General features: G+C 39.9%; 1 protein-coding gene across 3 annotated transcripts in view; it reads left to right on the forward strand.

The window, feature by feature from the left end:
* The window catches only part of RP9 (RP9 pre-mRNA splicing factor), a 214,575-nt gene that overhangs the window by 21,239 nt on the left and 174,516 nt on the right, over positions 1 to 18,820 (forward strand). The gene's annotated exons all lie outside the window — the stretch shown is intronic.

Genomic DNA, 18,820 nt, shown 5'->3' on the forward strand with positions numbered 1-18,820 from the left:
TGTTATTTCTGAAAATTCTAAGGCCAGTTAATTCAGGCATCCTTTACATTTATCCTTGGCATCCTAGGTCAGCATGCAGAACATAGGCCATTTGTCCTCTCCCATATTATCTCGGTGTTTCCTACCAGTCTCATACTCTTCTTCTAGGAATTTCTTACTGTCCCTCTGGAATCCTATTCACAATAAAAGCACTTTTTTTTTTTAATTTTTTTTTTTAACGTTTATTTATTTTTGAGAGAGAGAGAGACAGAGCATGAACGGGGGCGGGGCAGAGAGAGAGGGACACACAGAATCTGAAACAGGCTCCAGGCTCTGAGCAGTCAGCACAGAGCCCGACGCGGGGCTTGAACTCACGGACCACGAGATCATGACCTGAGCTGAAGTCGGACGCTTAACCAACTGAGCCACCCAGGCGCCCCTAAAAGCACTCTTAATATGAAAGACTACATCAATGATTCTCAAGCCTTGGGGCATCAATACCTACTGCAGGGCTTGTTAAAACACAGATTCCTGTGCTCCCAGACTTCCAGAGTTTCTAATTCAGTAGGTTTGTGGTTAACCTGGGAATTTTCCTAATAAGACCCCTAATGATGCTAACACTGTTGGTCTGAGAACCACACTTAGGGAACCACTGCTCTGTATCTTTAACCTCTTAATGAAACCTTCCTCCACTTCTTGCTATAACTGGAAGTCAGGCCATCTCCTACAACCCTTGCAAGGTAACTACCGTCCCTACTCCTTCACTCTGGTTTTGTCTGTCTTTTGTTTCTGGCCTAGATCCCAGAGTCCATCACTTAAGCCTGTCATCTCCCTTGACCTGTGGTCCTTTTGCCCAGCTTTCTCAGAAAGACCACAAACCTCTTCTGCATCTATACCCAGACTACTAGAGAAAAATCACACAGCTCTGTAGATTGGTACCCCCACAAATTCATCATCTCCAAACTCAACTGAGCCCATAAAGCTGACCAGCAAGCAAAAATGTATTAGTCACCTACTCAAACCTTAATTTTCAAGCATCTACCTTCAAATGGAGCATTTTCCACTCATCCAGGAAAGCATTACAAGCCCTCAGACCTCCCTTCACCAAGACATCCTACAAATTCATCATAATAGTTGTGGCAGACAAAATTCTAAAATGGTCCCAACATTTCTCCCCACTGATATCTGTGACTGTTAATATGATGAATTCTACTTTCGTGATTAGATTATTTTACAAGCACAAGGAAAGGGACATTATCTGTGTGCTCCTAAACAAGTAACAGCCAGAGTTTCTCTGGCTGGTAGTAATATAGGAACTCAGATTCCATTCCTTCATACCATTGCTGATTTAAAGATGACAGGACTACAGTGGGCTATAAGGTGAGGAATGCAGTAGACACAAATTAGAGGCCCCTGACCAATACCAGCAAGGAGATGGGAAACTCTGTCCTACAGCCAAAGGAAAGAATCTTCACCCAGAGCCTCCAACCCTGCTGACATCTTGATTTTGGTTTTGTGGGACACTAAGCAGAAAACCCAGTGGAGTCTGCTCAGACTTATGATCTACAGAACTGTAAGATAATATATGTTTGAAGCCATTAAGTTTGTGGTAATTTGTTATCCAGCAATAGAAAATGAATACAGTGGTTTAAACAAGTTTCTCTTCTTGTCAGGCCAGCTTCCACCTGTGCTCTGGACCCCACCTCAGCCAGCAGTAGAGGGCAGTGATTAAGAGCATTGGCTCTCGATCCAGACTCCCTGGTTTTGAATCCCAGCTGTACCATATGTGAGCTATCCGACTATGCAAGTTGCCTGATCTCTCTGTGCTACCATTTCCTTGACAGATAATATATACCTCACAGAATCATCAAGAATTTACAACAGTTTGGGGGCGCCTGGGTGGCTCAGTCGGTTAAGCGTCCGACTTCAGCCAGGTCACGATCTCGCGGTCCGTGAGTTCGAGCCCCACGTCGGGCTCTGGGCTGATGGCTCAGAGCCTGGAGCCTGTTTCCAATTCTGTGTCTCCCTCTCTCTCTGCCCCTCCCCCGTTCATGCTCTGTCTCTCTCTGTCTCAAAAATAAACATTAAAAAAAATTAAAAAAAAAAAGAATTTACAACAGTTTGGAATATTTCAGTTGCTTAATGAATGTTAGTTGCTCCTGCTGCTACTTATGCTACGATCATTATCTGTTCCTGCTCCCTCTGGGATCTTCCTCCTTTCCCATCACTCTTGTCTTCAGACTCTTTCTTCCTTTCAACTGCTCTGTTGCCACCATCATTTAAAAGCTGTTTTAAAATTATAAAAGCAGGGGCGTCTGGCTGGCTCAGCCAGTAGAGCATGTGACTCTTGATGCCAGGGTCTTGAGCTCAAGCCCCAGGTTGGGCATGGAGTCTACTTAAAAAAATTTTTTTAATAAAATTATAAAAGTAATATATGTTCATAAAAAGTTCCCAATTCAGAGCCATTAGAGAGTAATAAGTGAAAGGAGGGTCTATCTACTTAAAATAGTTTGGTAGAGCCTTCAAGATCTTTTTAAAAATACACTACCAAACACAATCATACAGTTTTTTTTTTTAATTAGTTTTATATAACTGAGTAACACTATGAACACCATTCTATGACCTCATCTCACTATATCCTGGCAGTCTTACTGCTTACTACAAGCTTTAAGTGGCCACAAAATTCCTGGTTGGAATGTGCCACATAACCATTTAACCATTCTTCTTTGTGCAGTACAGTTGTTCCCTATTTATCTTCTGTGATATGGTGATTTATGAGAATTATGTATTTGGTCATTGTGGAGGAAGAATGTTCTCTGCCCTTCAAGGTCCTTCTAGCTGGACTAAGAATCAGATTGACATGAGACAGGTTAACAAGAGAAGATCAAATATAGTTTCCTATGTATGAAATTCCAAAGACAGTGAAGCAATATAAATGAGCTTAGGAGAGGGGTAGGAGGCTGAGCAAAACATTAGCAGGGAGGTGAGAGATGTTTAGAAAACAGAGGTGATCCTACTGTACAAATAAATATCTTAGAAAAAGAAGAATCTCTGTTAATAGTTCTCTTCCTGGTATAGGCAGGCAGTTGAGGAGGAGATAAAGAGCTTTTCCTGAATCTTCTGGGTTTTGATTGCTTTTAACTTAAAATAATGTTTATGTCAAAGTGGCCCATCTTGGGGTAGCCTGGCCTTGGCCCCTACATGGTCATTCAGATGACCAAAATATATTTCTCATGTACGTTTGGCCTTCATCCACAGTTTCTGGCTCATATCTCTCTAAAACACTTGGAATTTCATGAGTGATAAGAGCAATAAGGGTTTTGTTTTTTGTTTTTTTGTTTTTGTTTTTAACATTTGGTCTCCTGGCCCCAGTTCCTGAAATCACTTCAGAACCATAAAGGCAAAAACGGGTGTTTTGTTACTCATAATAAGCCCCTTTCCACCATCATTAGACTTATGTTAATGAGGTGAATTTTGGAAAGGACCTAAAGATGAGGACTGGTTGCCAGGGGAACCAACCATGAATAGCAAAGGGAACTTTCAGTCCCACCTCCTGATTTCAGGGGAGGGTAAAAATGTCCAGAGGTTGAATTAATCACCAGTGGCCAATGATTTAATCAATCATGTCCATGTAATATGGAGTTTCTCATATGGTCTGGAGAGCTTCCAGGTGGGTCAACACATGGAAGTCCTGTTAGAGAGGCACGCCTGCATAGGGCATAGAAGTTCCTCACCCCTTCCCACATACTTTGCCCTAAGCATCTGTTCCATCTGGCTGTTCCTGACTTACATCCTTTTATAATAAGCCAATAATCTAGTAAGTACAGTGTTTGTGGGTGTTCTCTGAGCTGCTCTAAGCAAATTAATCAAACCCAAGGCAAGTGGCATTGGAACCTCCAACCTGTAGCAAGTCGGTCTGGCAAAGAACAGGGCTTGTGAGTGGCATTTGAAGAGGGGTGGGGCAGTCTTGTTGGACTGAGCCCTTAACCTGTGGAATCTGATACTCTTTCCAGGTAGTATGAGAATTTAGGTAAGTTGTAGGACACCCTGCTGGTGTCACAAGAATTCCTTGGATGTGTGGGGAAACACACGTTGGAATTGGTTTCAAAAACTTTCACTTGGCTACTAACATTGTAATGAAAATCTGTGAGTAAATATCTTAGTGTATATGTGCAAGTATTTCAATAGAATAGGTCATTGATAGTAGAAATCTTTTAATTTTCACAAGTACTACCAAATTGCCCTCCAAGAAAGTCTCTACCAATTTTCACAACCTCTTACCTTGTCTAAAGGGGCCATTTCACTGACCAAGCAACCTCAAGGTTCTTTCATCTTTTGAAAAAAAACAAAAACAAAAAGTTCCTCCTTTGATCCCATATCTCTGTCTAGCTCTTTCCTTTACAGCAGGGGTTTTGTTTTGTTTTTTAAAGATTTTATTTTTAAGTACTGTCTACACCCAAGGTGGAGCTCAAACTCACAACCCAGATATCAGGAGTTGTATGCTCTACTGACTGAGCCAGTCAGGCGCCCCTGTAGCAGAGTTTTTGAACCTTGGCCCTATTGATTTCAGGGACTAAATCTTACTTGTGGGGGGTTATTCTGTATATTCTAGGATATTCAGCAGCATCCCTGGCCTCTACCCACTAGATGCCACTAGCACTACCACCCCTCAGTTGTGAGAACTAAAAATATCTGCATACAGGGGCGCCTGGGTGGCTCAGTCGGTTGAGTGTCCGACTTCGGCTCAGGTCACGATCTCGCGGTCCGTGAGTTCGAGCCCCGCGTCGGGCTCTGTGCTGACAGCTCAGAGCCTGGAGCCTGTTTCAGGTTCTGTGTCTCCCTCTCACTGACCCTTCCCTGTTCATGCTCTGTCTCTCTCTGTCTCAAAAATAAATAAACGTTAAAAAAATTTTTTTTTAAATATCTACATACAAAGGAATAAAATTAGACTCTTCTACCACACACAAAAATCAACTCAAAATGGAGTAAATATTTAAATGTTAAGACCTGAGCGGCACTTAGCTGGCTCTTGATCTTGGGGTTGTGAGTTAAAGCCCACATTAGATATAGAGTTTACTTTAAAATAATAGTAATAATAATGATTATTATTATTGTTATAGATAAATGATGTTAAGACCTGAAGCTTTAAAACTCCTATAAGAAAACATAGGAGGGGTGGGAAGGGACAAGATGGTGGAGCAAATGGAAGTTCTCAGCCTCTCTCATCCCTGAAATGCAACTAGAGCAGCACCAAACCATTTTGCATACCTAGGAAATTGATCTGATGATTAACACAACAATCTGCATAACTTGAGCCACAAAACTCAGTAGGTACGTGGCATGAAGAAGTGAACTGGAGGAGACAGAAACCACACAGGGTAGGGAGCTGTTTTTTGCAGAGGTCAGAGAAAGGGGGGTAAGAGTGCAGGAAAAGCACTCCCCTCAAAAGTAGCTGGAGACAGAGCGGAAACATTCACAAGGGACTGAGCAAGAAATCTGTTCCCCAAAACCATTGTCTGGGAGAAAGGAGAGGGTTTCAATACCATTACGACTCTATACACGGGAGATCAGAGTAGGAAATTCCAGAGCACAATACCTGACAGTGCTCTGCTAGGGAAGAAGGGTGAATCCCCAGAAGCAAGCAGCTAGGTCTGAGGGGTTCGTGGGCCACACAGGGAGAAGCAGTTCCCCTGCTTGGAGGACATTTGGTAGAGGCCATACATCCTCCCCACAGGCAAAGGTCCCAGCAGACCCCAGAGAGCAGCCATGTTTGCTGGTACTGAGACAGACACCAGAGTGCAGTGAAATCTGATGCCAGCTGTGTGTTGTGGTTTGCCAAAATCTCAGAACCTCTGCCGCCGTGCAATTGCATGAACTTTTTCTGGGGCAAGCCAGCACCTGTCCATAGTCTCTGAACCTCTGCCGTAGCGTGATGACACAACATTCCCTGGGGCAAGCTGGCACCCAGCCATTGCTCAGCAAGACCCTCTCCCAGAGGGTCAGAATGGGGCCAAGCCGCAGGGTTCTCAGAAGTGAGGGCTTTGGAAACACGGCACCATCTGAGATAAAATTCATGAAGGAGGTGCCACCTGGCAGGCTGATGGCTTGGACACAAACAGTGTAGAAGCAGGGAGTGGAAAGAAGCCTGAGACAAAGGAGGGGTGCTTGATTGTGGGTCGGTGAGAGCACAGAGTTCCAGTGCCAGAAACTAGGAAGCTGGGTGACACCATTTTCACATCTCCTGCACATGCACGTACATACACATACATGTGCATGCACACCACACTGATCTACCCTAGCTAAGCAGGGCCACCTAGAGGAGAACAGATCCATTACACCAAGCCCTGCCCAACTGTGCCCTCTTAGCACATGCCCTACATGACCACCACAAGTCCCTCTGCCTGTTTAATGTATGGACTATAAAGTGCTTCATATTCATAGTTTAAGTTCCAGGGGAAACTGGATATAACTTCATTCGGGTTTTATTCTGTTTGCTGGTCTATTTCTTTTTTTTTTTTTTTCTCCTTTTTCTCAGATACAGAAAGAAAATTTTATTTTTATTTTCCTTTCTTTTTTAAAAAAAGTTTTAATTCTTTTTACTATGTTTTTTTTTGTAAAATGTTTAATTCTGTTTCACTTTCTTCATTTCATTTTATTCTTTTATTACGCATTTTTTTAATTTTTAAAGTTTTTACTTTTTTTCTCCTTTCCCTTTTTTTTCTAGTCTATCAAGCTTCTTTCAACAACCAGACCAAAACACGCCTAAGATATAGCTTCCTTTATTTTTTTTGTTGTTGTTTTTAATATTTAAAATTTTCTTTTTTATTTTATTAATTCTTTTTCTTCCTACAAAATGACAAAATGAAGAAATTCACCCCAGAAGAAAGAACAGGAAGACATGATAGCCAGGGGCTTAATCAACACATATATAAGTAAGATGTCTGAACTAGAATTTAGAACCACATAATAATACTAGCTGGGATTGAAAAAAGCATAGAAGCCCTTTCTGCAGAGATCAAAGAAGTAAAATCTAATCAGGAAAAAATTAAAAATGCTATAACTGAGATGCAATCTTGAATGGATGCCACGGTGGCAAGGATGGACGAAGCAGAGCAGCGAATCAGTGATATAGAAGACAAAATTATGGAGAATAATGAAGCAGAAAAAAAGAGGGAAACTAAGGCAAAGACATGATATAAGAAATTAGAGAACTCAATGACTTATTTAAAAGGATAGCATCCAAATCATAGAGGAGTGCCAGAAGATGAAGAGAGAGAGAAAGCAGTAGAAGGTTTATGTGAGCAAATTATAGTGGAAAACTTTCCTAATCAGGGGAACGACACAGACATAAAAAATCCAAGAAGCAGAGAGTACTCCCATTAGATTCAATAAAAACCATCCATCAACAGGGCATATCATAGTCAAATTCACAAAATACACAGACAAGGAAAGAATTATGAAAGCAGCAAGGGAAAAAAGTCCTGAACCTACAAGGGAAGACCGTTAAGGTTCACAGCAGACCTATCTACAGAAACTTGGCAGGCCAGAAAGGAGTGGCAGGATATATTCAATGTGCTGAATCGGAAAAATATGCAGCCAAGAATTCCTTACCCAGCAAGGCTGTCATTCAAAATAGAAGGAGAGGGGCGCCTGGGTGGTGCAGTCGGTTAAGCATCCGACTTCAGCCAGGTCACGATCTCGCGGTCCGTGGGTTCGAGCCCTGCGTCGGGCTCTGGGCTGATGGCTCAGAGCCTGGAGCCTGTTTCCGATTCTGTGTCTCCCTCTCTCTCTGCCCCTCCCCCGTTCATGCTCTGTCTCTCTCTGTCCCAAAAATAAATAAAAAACGTTGAAAAAAAATTAAAAAAAAAACAAACAAAATAGAAGGAGAAACTAAAAGTTTCCCAGACACACAAAAATTAAAGGAGTTCATGACTACTAAAGCAGCCCCATAAGAAATTTAAAGGGGTACTCCCTAAGGGTAGAAGAGACAAGAGAAAAAAAAAATGACCAAAAGCAGCAAAGATCAGAAGGACCAAAGAACACCACCAGAAACTCCCAACTCTACAGGCAACACAATGGCAATAAATTCATATCTTTCAGTACTCACTCTAAATGTCAATGGACTAAATGCTCCAATCAAAAGACATAGGATATCAGAATGGATAAGAAAACAGTCTCCATCTATATGTTGCTTACAAGAGACCCATTTTAGACCTACAGGCACCTTCAGAGTGAAAGTAAGGGGATAGAGAACCATCTATCATGCTAATGGTCACCAAAAGAAAGCTGGAGTAGCCAGACTTAGACAAACTAGATTTAAAAATACTGTAACAAAAGATGAAGAAGGGCATTATATCATAATTAAGGGGTCTATCCACCAAGATCTAACAATTGTTAACATTTATGCCCCCAACGTGTAGCACCCAAATATATAAATCAATTAATCACTAACATAAAGAAACTCATTGATAATAGTACCATAATAGTAGGGGACTTCAACACCCCACTTACAGTAATGGACAGATCATCTAAGCAGAAAATCAACAAGGAAACAATGGCTTTGAATGACACACTGGACTGGACAGACTTAATATATATTCAGAACATTTCATCCTAAAGCAGCAGAAATACACATTCTTCTCAAGTGCACACAGAACATTCTCCAGAATAGATCACATACTGAGACACAATCAGCCCTCAACAAGTACAAAAAGATCAAGATCATACCATACATATTTTCATACCACAATGCTATGAAACTTAAAATCAACCACAAGAAAAAATTTGGAAAGACCAAATACTTGGAGATTACAGAATACTTGGAGATTACAGAACATCCTACTAGGGGCACCTGCATGGCTCAATTGGTTGAGCTCTGACTTCAGCTCAGGTCGTGATATCACGATTCATGAATTCGATCCCTGCATAGGGCTCTGTGCTGACAGCTTAGAGCCTGGAGTCTGCTTCAGATTCTGTGTCTCCCTCTCTCTCTGCCCCTCCCATGCTCATACTCTCTCTCTCTCTCAAAAATGAATAAACATTAAAAACAATTTTTTAAAAAGAACATCCTACTAAAGAATGAATGGGTTAACCAGGAAATTAAAGAAGAAATTTAAAAATATATGGAATCCAGTGAAAGTGATAACACGACAGCCCAAAACCTCTGGGATGCAGCAAAGGCAGTTCTAAGAGGGAAGTATATAGTAATCCAGGCCTTCCTAAAGAACGAAAAAAGGTATCAGATATACAACCTAACCTTACACCTTAAAGAGCTGGAAAAAGAACAGCAAAGCCCAAAACCAGCAGAAGACAGGAAAAAATAAGGTTAGAGCAGAAATCAATGATATTGAAATAAATAAAAAAAACCAATAGAACACATCAACCAGGATCTGGTTATTTGAAAGAATCAACAAAATTGATAAACCCCTAGGCAAATTTATCAAAAAGAAGAAGGAAAGGACCCAAATAAAATCAACAAGGAAAGAGGAGGGATTACAAACAACACTGCAGAAATACAAACCATAATAAGAGAATATTACAAACAATTATATGCCAACAAATTGGGAGATCTGGAAGAAATGGACGAATTCTTAGAAACATATAAACTACCAAAAACTAAAACATAAATAAATAGGAAATGTGAAGAGACATATAACCAGTAAAGAAGTGGAATCAGTAATCAAAAATCTCCCAACAAACAAGAGTCTAGGACTGGCTGGCTCTCCAGGGGAATTCTACCAAACATTTAAAGAAGAGTTACACTTATTCTTTTGAAGCTGTTTCAAAAAATAGAAATGGAAAGAAAACTTCCAAACTCATTCTACAAGGCCAGTATTACCTTGATTCCAAAACCAGACAAAACCCCACTAAAGAGGATAACTATAGACCAATTTCCCCGATGAACATGGATGCAAAAATTCTCAAGATACTAGCCAACTGGATCCAACAATACATTAAAAGAATTATACACCACAGTCAAGCGGGATTTATACCTAGGATGCAGAGCTGGTTCAATATCTGCAAATCAATCAACGTGATAAATCACTTAATAAAAGAAAGGATAAGAGCCACACAAGCCTCTCAATAGATGCTGAAAAAGCATTTGACAAAATCATCCTTTCTTGATAAAAAGCCTCAAGAAAAGTAGGGATAGGAGGATCATACATCAAGATCATAAAAGCCATATACAAAAGAGCCACCACTAATATCATCCTCAATGGGGAAAAACGGAGAGCTTTCCCCCTAAGGTCAGGAACACAACAATGATGTCCACTCTCACCACTTCTATTCAACATAGTATTGGAAGTCTTAGCCTCAGCAATCAGACAACACAAAGAAATAAAAGGTATCCAAATCAGCAAGGAAGAAGTCAAACTTTCACTCTTCGCAGACGACATGATATTCTATATGGAAAACCCAAAAGATTCCACCAAAACACTGCCATAACTGATCAATGAATTTAGCAAAGTCGCAGGATATAAAATCAATGCACAGAAATCAGTTGCATTCCTATACACCAATAATGAAACAGCAGAAAGAGAAATCAAGGCATCGATCCCATTTACAACTGCACCAAAAAACATAAAATACTTTGGAATAAACCTAACCAAAGAGGTGAAAATCTATACACTGAAAACTATGGAAAACTTATGAAATAAATTGAAGACGACACAAAAAATGGAAAAGCATTCCATGCTCATGGATTGGAAGAATATTGTCAAAATGTCGACACTACTCAAAGCAATCTACATGTTTAATGCAATCCCTATAAAAATAACACCAGCATTCTTCACAGAGCTAGAACAATCCTAAAATTTGTATGGAACCAGTAAAGATTCCAAATAGCCAAAGCAATCCTGAAAAAGAAAACCAAAGCTGGAAGCATCACAATCTGGGACTTCAAGACGTATTACAAAGCTATAATCATCTTAGGGGTGCCTTGGTGGCTCAGTTGGTTGAGCATCCAATTTCGGCTCAGGTCATGATCTCACAATTTGTGAGTTTGAGCCCCATGTCGGACTCTGTGTTGACAGCTTGGTGCCTGGAGTCTGCTTCAGATTCTGTGTGTGTGTGTGTGTGTGTGTGTGTGTGTGTGTGTGTGTGTCTTTGCCCATCCCTCACTAGTACTCTGTCTCTCTCTCAAAAATAAATAAAAACATTAAAAAAAAATTCTAAGTTGTAATCATCAAGACAGTATGGTACTGGCACAAAAACAGACAGATCAATAGAATAGAACAGAGAACCCAGAAATGGACCCACAAACATGTGGCCAACTAATCTTTGACAAAGCAGCAAAGAATATCCAATGGAATAAAGACAATCTCTTCAGCAAATGGTGCTGGGAAAACTCGACAGCGATATGCAGGAAAATGAACCTGGACCACTTTCTTACACCATACACAAATATAAACTCAAAATGGATGAAAGACATAAACATAAGACAGGAAGCCATCACAATCCTAGAGAGAAAGCAGGCAAAAACCTCTTTAATCTCGGCTGCAGCATCTTCTTACTCAACACGTCTCTGGAGGCAAGAGAAACAGAGGTAAAAATGAACTATTAGGACCTCATCAAAATAAAAAGTTTCTGCACAGCAAAGGAATCATCAAAACTAAGGGGCAACCGGTGGAATGGGAGAAGATATTTGCAAATGACATTTCAGACAAAGGGTTAGTATCCAAAATCTATAGAGAACTTATCAAACTCAACACCCAATAAAACAAATAGTCCAGTGAAGAAATGGGCAAAAGACATGAATAGACACTTTTCCAAAGAAGACATCCAGATGGCTAACAGACACATGAAAAAATGCGCAACATCACTCATCATCAGGGAAATGAAAATCAAAACCACAATGAGATACCACCTCACACCTGTCAGAATGGCTAACCTTAACAACTCAGGCAACAACAGATGTTGGTAAGGATGTGGAGAAAGAGGATCTCTTTTGCACTGCTGGTGGGAATGCAAACTGGTGCAGCCACTCTGGAAAACAGTATGGAGGTTCCTCAAAAAACTAAAAATAGAACTACCCTACGACCCAGCAATTGCACTACTAGATATTTATCCAAAGATATAGGAGTGCTGTTTCAAAGGAGCACATGTACCCCAATGTTTATACCAGTGCTATCGACAATAGCCAAAGTATGGACAGAGCCCAAATGTCCATCAACAGATGAATGGATAAAGAAGACGTGGCATATATATACAATGGAGTATTACTCACCAATCACAAAGAAGGAAATCTTGCCATTTGCAACAACATGGATGGAACTAGAAGATATTATGCTAAGCAAAATTAGCCAGTCAGAGAAAGACAAATATCATAGGACTTCATTCATATGTAGAATTTAAGATACAAAACAGATGAACATAAGAGAAGGGAAGCAAAAATAATATAAAAACAGGGAGGGGGACAAAACATAAGAAACTCTTAAACAGAGAACAAACAGTGTTGCTCAAGGGGGTTTGAGTGGGAAGATAAGCTAAATGGGCAAGGAGCACTGAGGAAGGTACTTGTTGGGATGAGCACTGGGTGTTATATGTAGGTGATGTATCATGGGATTCTACTCTTGAAATCATTATTGCACTATATGCTAACTAACTTGGATGTAAATTAAAAAAATAAATTAATTAAAAATTGAAAAAAGAAAATATAGGAGGGGCACCTGGGTGACTCAGTTGGTTAAGCATCCAACTTCTGTCCAAGTCATGATCTCATGGTTCTTGAGTTTGAGCCCCACATTGGGCTCTGCACTGACAGTGTGGAACCTGGAGCCTGCTTTGGATTTTGTGTCTCCCTCTCTCTGCCCCTCCCCCACTTGAGCACACTCTCACACTCTCTCAAAAATAATAAATGAACATTAAAAAAGAAAAGAAAACATAGGAAAATGGGGCACCTGGGTGGCTCAGTCAGTTAAGCACCTGACTCTTGTGAGATCAGGTCATGATCTCACAGTTCATGAGACTGAGCTCCAGGTCGGGCTCTGGGCTGACAGCATGGAGCCTGCTTGGGGTTCTCTCTCTCCCTCTCTCTAAATAAACAAACAAACAAACATTAAATGAAAACAAGAAAATATAGGAATACTCTTCTTGACATTAGCCTTCACACTGATTTCTTGGATATGACACCTACTACAAGCAAGTAAGAAAGCTTTTGCATAGCAAAAGAACAATCAACAAAATGAAAACGCAACCTATGGACCAGGAGAAAATATTTACAAGCCACATATCTGATATAGGGCTAATATGCAAAATATATAAAGAACTCCTACAACTCAATAGCAAGAAAACAAGCTGATTTTAAAAATAGACAAAGAAATTAAATATACATTTCTCCAAAGAAGAATAACCATCAAGTACACAAAAACATCACTGATCAGGGATATGATATGCAAATCAAAAGCACAGAAAGGTATCCCCTCATACTTCTTAGGATAGCTATCATCAAAGAAAAAAGATAAACATTGGTGAGGATATGGAGAAAAGAGAACCCTTGTACACTCTTGGTGGCAATGTAAATGGGTGAGACTGCTGCCAAAAACCATATAGGAACTACTGTTCCTATGTGATGCAGTGATCCCATTTCTAAGTATATATCCAAAGATAGTAGATTCAGGATCTTGAAGAGGTACTACACTCCCATGTTCCTTGCAGCATTACTCACAATAGCCAAGACATATGGACAACAAAAATGCCCATCAACAGATAAATGGGTAAATCCAAAGTAGTATCATTCAGCCATAAAAAAAAGAGGAAAATCCTACAATTTATGACAGCATCGATGAAACAGGAGGACTTTATGCTCACTGAAGTAAGCCAGACACTGAAGACAAATACTACATGATGACAAAATACCACTTACAGGATGAATCTAAAATAGTCAAACCCATAGAAACAAGAAGGTAGAATGGTGGTTCCCAGGGGCTTGAGTGAGAGACAAAAGGAAGATATTAAAGAGTAAAGGTTTAGTTATATAAGATGAATAAGTCCTAGAAATTGACTTTATAGTACAGAACGAATACTTAACAATACTATATAATTAAAATTTTACAAAGGAAGATATTATGTTTTTTTTAATGTTTATTTTTGAGACAGAGACAGAGCATAAGCAGGGGAGGGGCAGAGAGAGAGGGAGACACAGAATCCAAAGCAAGCCCCAGGCTCTGAGCTGTCAACACAGAGCCCAACGCGGGGCTCAAACTCACGGACCACGAGATCATGACCTGAGCTGAATTCAGATGCTTAACCAAGCCAGCCAGGTGCCCCTAGATCTTACGTTTTTAACATACTGTGTATGTATATGTATATTTAAAGAAAATAGGAAACTTTTGAAGATTTATGGCATAGATTGTGGGGAGTATTTTATATTTTCATAGGTGTATACCTATCTCCAAACTCATCAAATTATATACCAATGTAGAGCTTTTTATATACCAATCATACCTCAATAAAATGGCTTAATAATAAAATCTATGGAAACAGCCTGAGTTGGTAGTCATTGCTTGAGCAGTATCTTGAAAGAATTGCCTATACAGTTGACCCTTGAACAGCATGGGTTTGAATTTTGTGGGTCCACTTATACAGATTTTTTTCAATAAATACAGTACTGAAAATGTGTTTTCTCTTCCCTGATTTTCTTAACACTTAAGCTTGTCTTACTGTAATAAAGTATATAATACATACAACATAAAATATGTTAATTATGTTATCTGTTAAGGCTTCCAATCATCAGTAGGCTATTAATAGTTAAGTTTTGGGGGAGTTAAATTATACTCAGATTTTCAACTGCAAAGAGGGTTGGCACCCCAACCTCTGTGTTGTTCAAAGGTCAATGGTATTTGCCGTTTTTACGTACTTTTCTTTTTTCCTTACCCATTGTGGTCTTGGATGTACCTCTTAGATTATTCCACTTGGACTTCCATAACAATATACCAAGGAATGGGTGGCCTAAACAACAGAGATTTATCTTCTCACAGTTCTGGAAGCTATAAGTTCCACATAAAGTGCCAGCATATTGATTTCTGGTAAGAGGACTCTTTCTGGCTTGTAAACAGCCACCTTCCGAGCCTTCACTTGGCCTTTCCTCTATGCCCTCATGGGGAGAGCACTCTGTTATGTCTTGCTCTTTTATAAGAACAGTTCTACTAGATCAGGTACCCAGTCTTATGGTCTCGTTTAACTTTAATCTCTCCCTTAAAGATCCTATTCTCCAAATGTAGTCACACTGGGTGTTAGGACTTCAACATATGAAGCTTGGTATACAATTCAGTACAAAATATCCCTAGCAGTGCTCTTGCTAGGACCATCAGCATTGCCATGGTTATCAAATCTAAAAATCCTTTCTCTCTTTTTTTTTTTTTTTTGTTTTTTAGCATTTGACACTGTTGACCACTTTTTCATGAAAGATCCTTAGCAACAGATTTCATGACATTTTCCAGATGCTCTATCTCATTGGCTGCTCCTGCTTCCTCTCCCATGTAACTCTTGGCCTCAGTCCTTTAAATATCACTATTTCTCATAGTTGTTACTTAGACCTTCTCTTCACTCTTCTGTGTTCTCATTGACTTTTATGACCTTAAAGTATCAATACTCTGATGATGACAGCCCTGAACACTCTCCTGAGCCCTAGACTTTTTCACTTAGAATCCTGTGGGCATTCCACCATTCTATCCTGTTCTCAAGCAGGATACCCATCAGCATTTTTTTCATTCTAAAAATGGTGCCACCAACCACCTCAGTTCTGAGTCAGAAGCCTAGCCTGATCCCTCTCAGAAGCCCTCAGCTGCTCCTCCTGCGTGCTTCTCAGTACCCAAAGCACGTATCACACACTAAGGTGACTATTTCCTTGCCTGACTGCTCACTATCTGGAAGCTTCCTGATGGCACAGACCACGTTCCCTGTTGTATCCTCAGCCTCCAACACTGAACGACAAATTGGTGTTCAATTTTATTGAATTGGTAGATTCTCCAGCTGGAACATGATTTGGAAGTACCAGTTGCGCCACTTGTATCCATCCACTCAACCACCCCAGTACCAACCCCACCCATGGTGTTAGAAGGTGGAGGAGGGACAGTAAATTAGCCCCCAAAACTGAGAAAGTACTTTGAAACCAAAAAACAAAGCAAGCAACACCATACCGTTTACAGAGTTTTACTTAGGGTGACTAACTGACAGGGGATCAAGTAAGGAATGATCCAGGGAGCTACACAACTACTCTCCACAAAGTCCAGACCTCAGTCCACAGATTTTATAGTGTGAGAGGATGTACAGAGGGCACTATAGTGAGGTCAAAGGCTCTAACATGTAGCAGACCTCATGACACAATCTGTGTGCTGGGGGGAGGGGTATAGAAAACTGTTATCTGTACTAGTTACCTAAAACAATTAACTTCTTAATGGGGATATGCCCCAGAGGATATAGCAACTATCAGTGGCACAAAACATGTATGCCATGGTTCTAAGGTGCAACAAGTACACCTGTTATTATACTTCATGTATAATACCATGAGATAACAGCACATTGGGTATACAAGCAGATAACCTTATCCAGCCATGAGTGGGTACACAGGCCAGAGCTGGAGTTAAAGCAGTCCTGAGCTGGAAATTATGCAAACACGTATCTTTACATAAAACTGCCCTTGGAAAACTACCTTTTGCTTGCCTCCACTATGATATCTACAGAAGTATTAGGTTAGTATAAGGAATTACAAATACAGGAAGTACATATTCATAGAGCTTACCTTAGAGACAACACTGGATGGTACCATCCATGTATCCTCATATATGCCTATCTGGAGGCATTCTTGGTCACACATCAGTAAAATCCCACGTCTGCAACACCATAAATGCTACCATGCCTTATTCTTTCAAAAGTTGGGAATATTCGGCCACATATATTTTTTTTTATACCTACTCATATTTAACTTGCACCATTTATTGACAGAATATTGATTATAAGTTGACCAGATAGGTCCTATATTTTAAAAGCATTAAAAAAAATCATTTCCCTAAAGTTTCCTTTGTTTCAAGGAATACACTGGACATAACTACAGAACACACTACTCAAACCACACCTGGATATACACATCAGTGGACCTACTATATGCCCATTCTCCATTTATACAAAATGAATAAGGTATGGTCTCTATCCTCAGGTAGTTCCTATTTATGGCGAATCTTTTATCTATTTATTCTGTCCTCAGCTCTACCATACTTTTCCCCATATTTAAAAGTCCCTAGAGATTATAAGACAGTAATATACATGGCAGGAATATTCATGAATAACTCAACTCTATTGTTGGTGTTACTGATAATATGGCCATTTTTAGAGGAGAAGAAAATGTTGAGAATCACACACATAAGCAATTCAATTTATTTGCTATTTTATACCTTTTAATTCTAAAGACTTTACAATATCACATTTTCTTGCTTCTAGTTCTAATAGCTTTATTAGTTCAAATCAAGGGATAATCAGGTTCTAAACTGTCGTGGTGATGTAATATTTAGCTCTTCTATGTAGCTGGAACTCAGAAATTTCTTTCCTATGAAATAAAAATGACATAACACATTTTCTTAAATTGGTTGTATAACAGACTCAAGATATAGTGAGAGTCATTGCTAAGGTCTTAACACTCCATTTTAAGGATAAAGGCATGACATTTTTGCTTTTATCAGTCTTTACTTGATGACCACTGCAAGGCAGGAACAGCCCAGTCGAAGGGCCAATAACCTCTTGCTCCCCGACACCCCAGGGGTCGGGGGTTGAAGGTGTGGCAGGGATACTCAATGCAAGACTCTGTAAAGAGAAGCCTGTCATGCTCCTAGCCCCTTAAGGGACAACCTGAACTTCCAGTACCTAACTCTACCAGCTCTAAACTGGGACACTTTGAGTGAAACTACCAAGGTAACTCACAAAATCCCATATAATCCAAATAGACTACCATTAACAGTACTGGGAATTAAATGTGGAAAACTGACATAATAATGACATTCCACAGGGGCACCTGGGTCAGTTAAGTGTCTGGCTCTTGATTTCGGCTCAGATCATGATCAATTGTTCCTGAGATCAAGCCCCACATCGGGCTCTGTGATGATGGTGCAAAGCCTATGTAGGATTCTCTCTGTCCCTCTCTCTCTGCCCCTCCTCTGCTCATGCTTTCTCTCAAATAAAAATTAATCATTCAAAAAAAAAAAAAAAAAAAGACATTCCACAGATTTGAAAGGCTTTGGCTCCAAACTACGTGTAAGTAAGGATCTATAGATACAGGTCTATTACCCAGTTAGAATGCTGCCATTTTTCACTGCCCACAAGCTGTGTTACTTTTAGAGGTTAGAATACACACTGAGTATGACACCCCAAACAAAGCCCTATCAATGAGACATGAAAACAGACACAATATAGGTACGAACCTCTGTGCCTGCTGGCTGTTTCCTCAACTTTACAGCATCTGCATCAAATCTGTTTGAAACTTTGTAAGATACTTTGGTTTTCCTTCTCTCACAGTTACCTGAGGGAAAAAATGATTCATACCATAACACAAATTGCTTAAAAGCCAATGGAAAAAACAAATCAAAAGCACATCTTTCAAGAAAACTCTATTGTTCAAGATACTATCCTAGATCATTCTACATCCTTTGCCAGAAAAAATAAATCATTTGGCAAAAACAATAGTAAACATAATTTAGAGAATTCAGTTTGAAAATTACCATCTTGAATGCATATCCAAAAGTAAATTAAAGCTATCTTCTTCAGGGACACCTGGCTGGCTCAGTTGGTAAGCATTCGACTTCAGCTCAGGTTACATCTTGCGGTTCATGATTTCGAGCCCCATGTTGGGCTG

Source organism: Herpailurus yagouaroundi, unplaced genomic scaffold (genome assembly GCF_014898765.1).
Source record: "Herpailurus yagouaroundi ecotype Mexico unplaced genomic scaffold, PumYag 100, whole genome shotgun sequence".
Classification (NCBI taxonomy): Eukaryota; Metazoa; Chordata; class Mammalia; order Carnivora; family Felidae; genus Herpailurus; species Herpailurus yagouaroundi.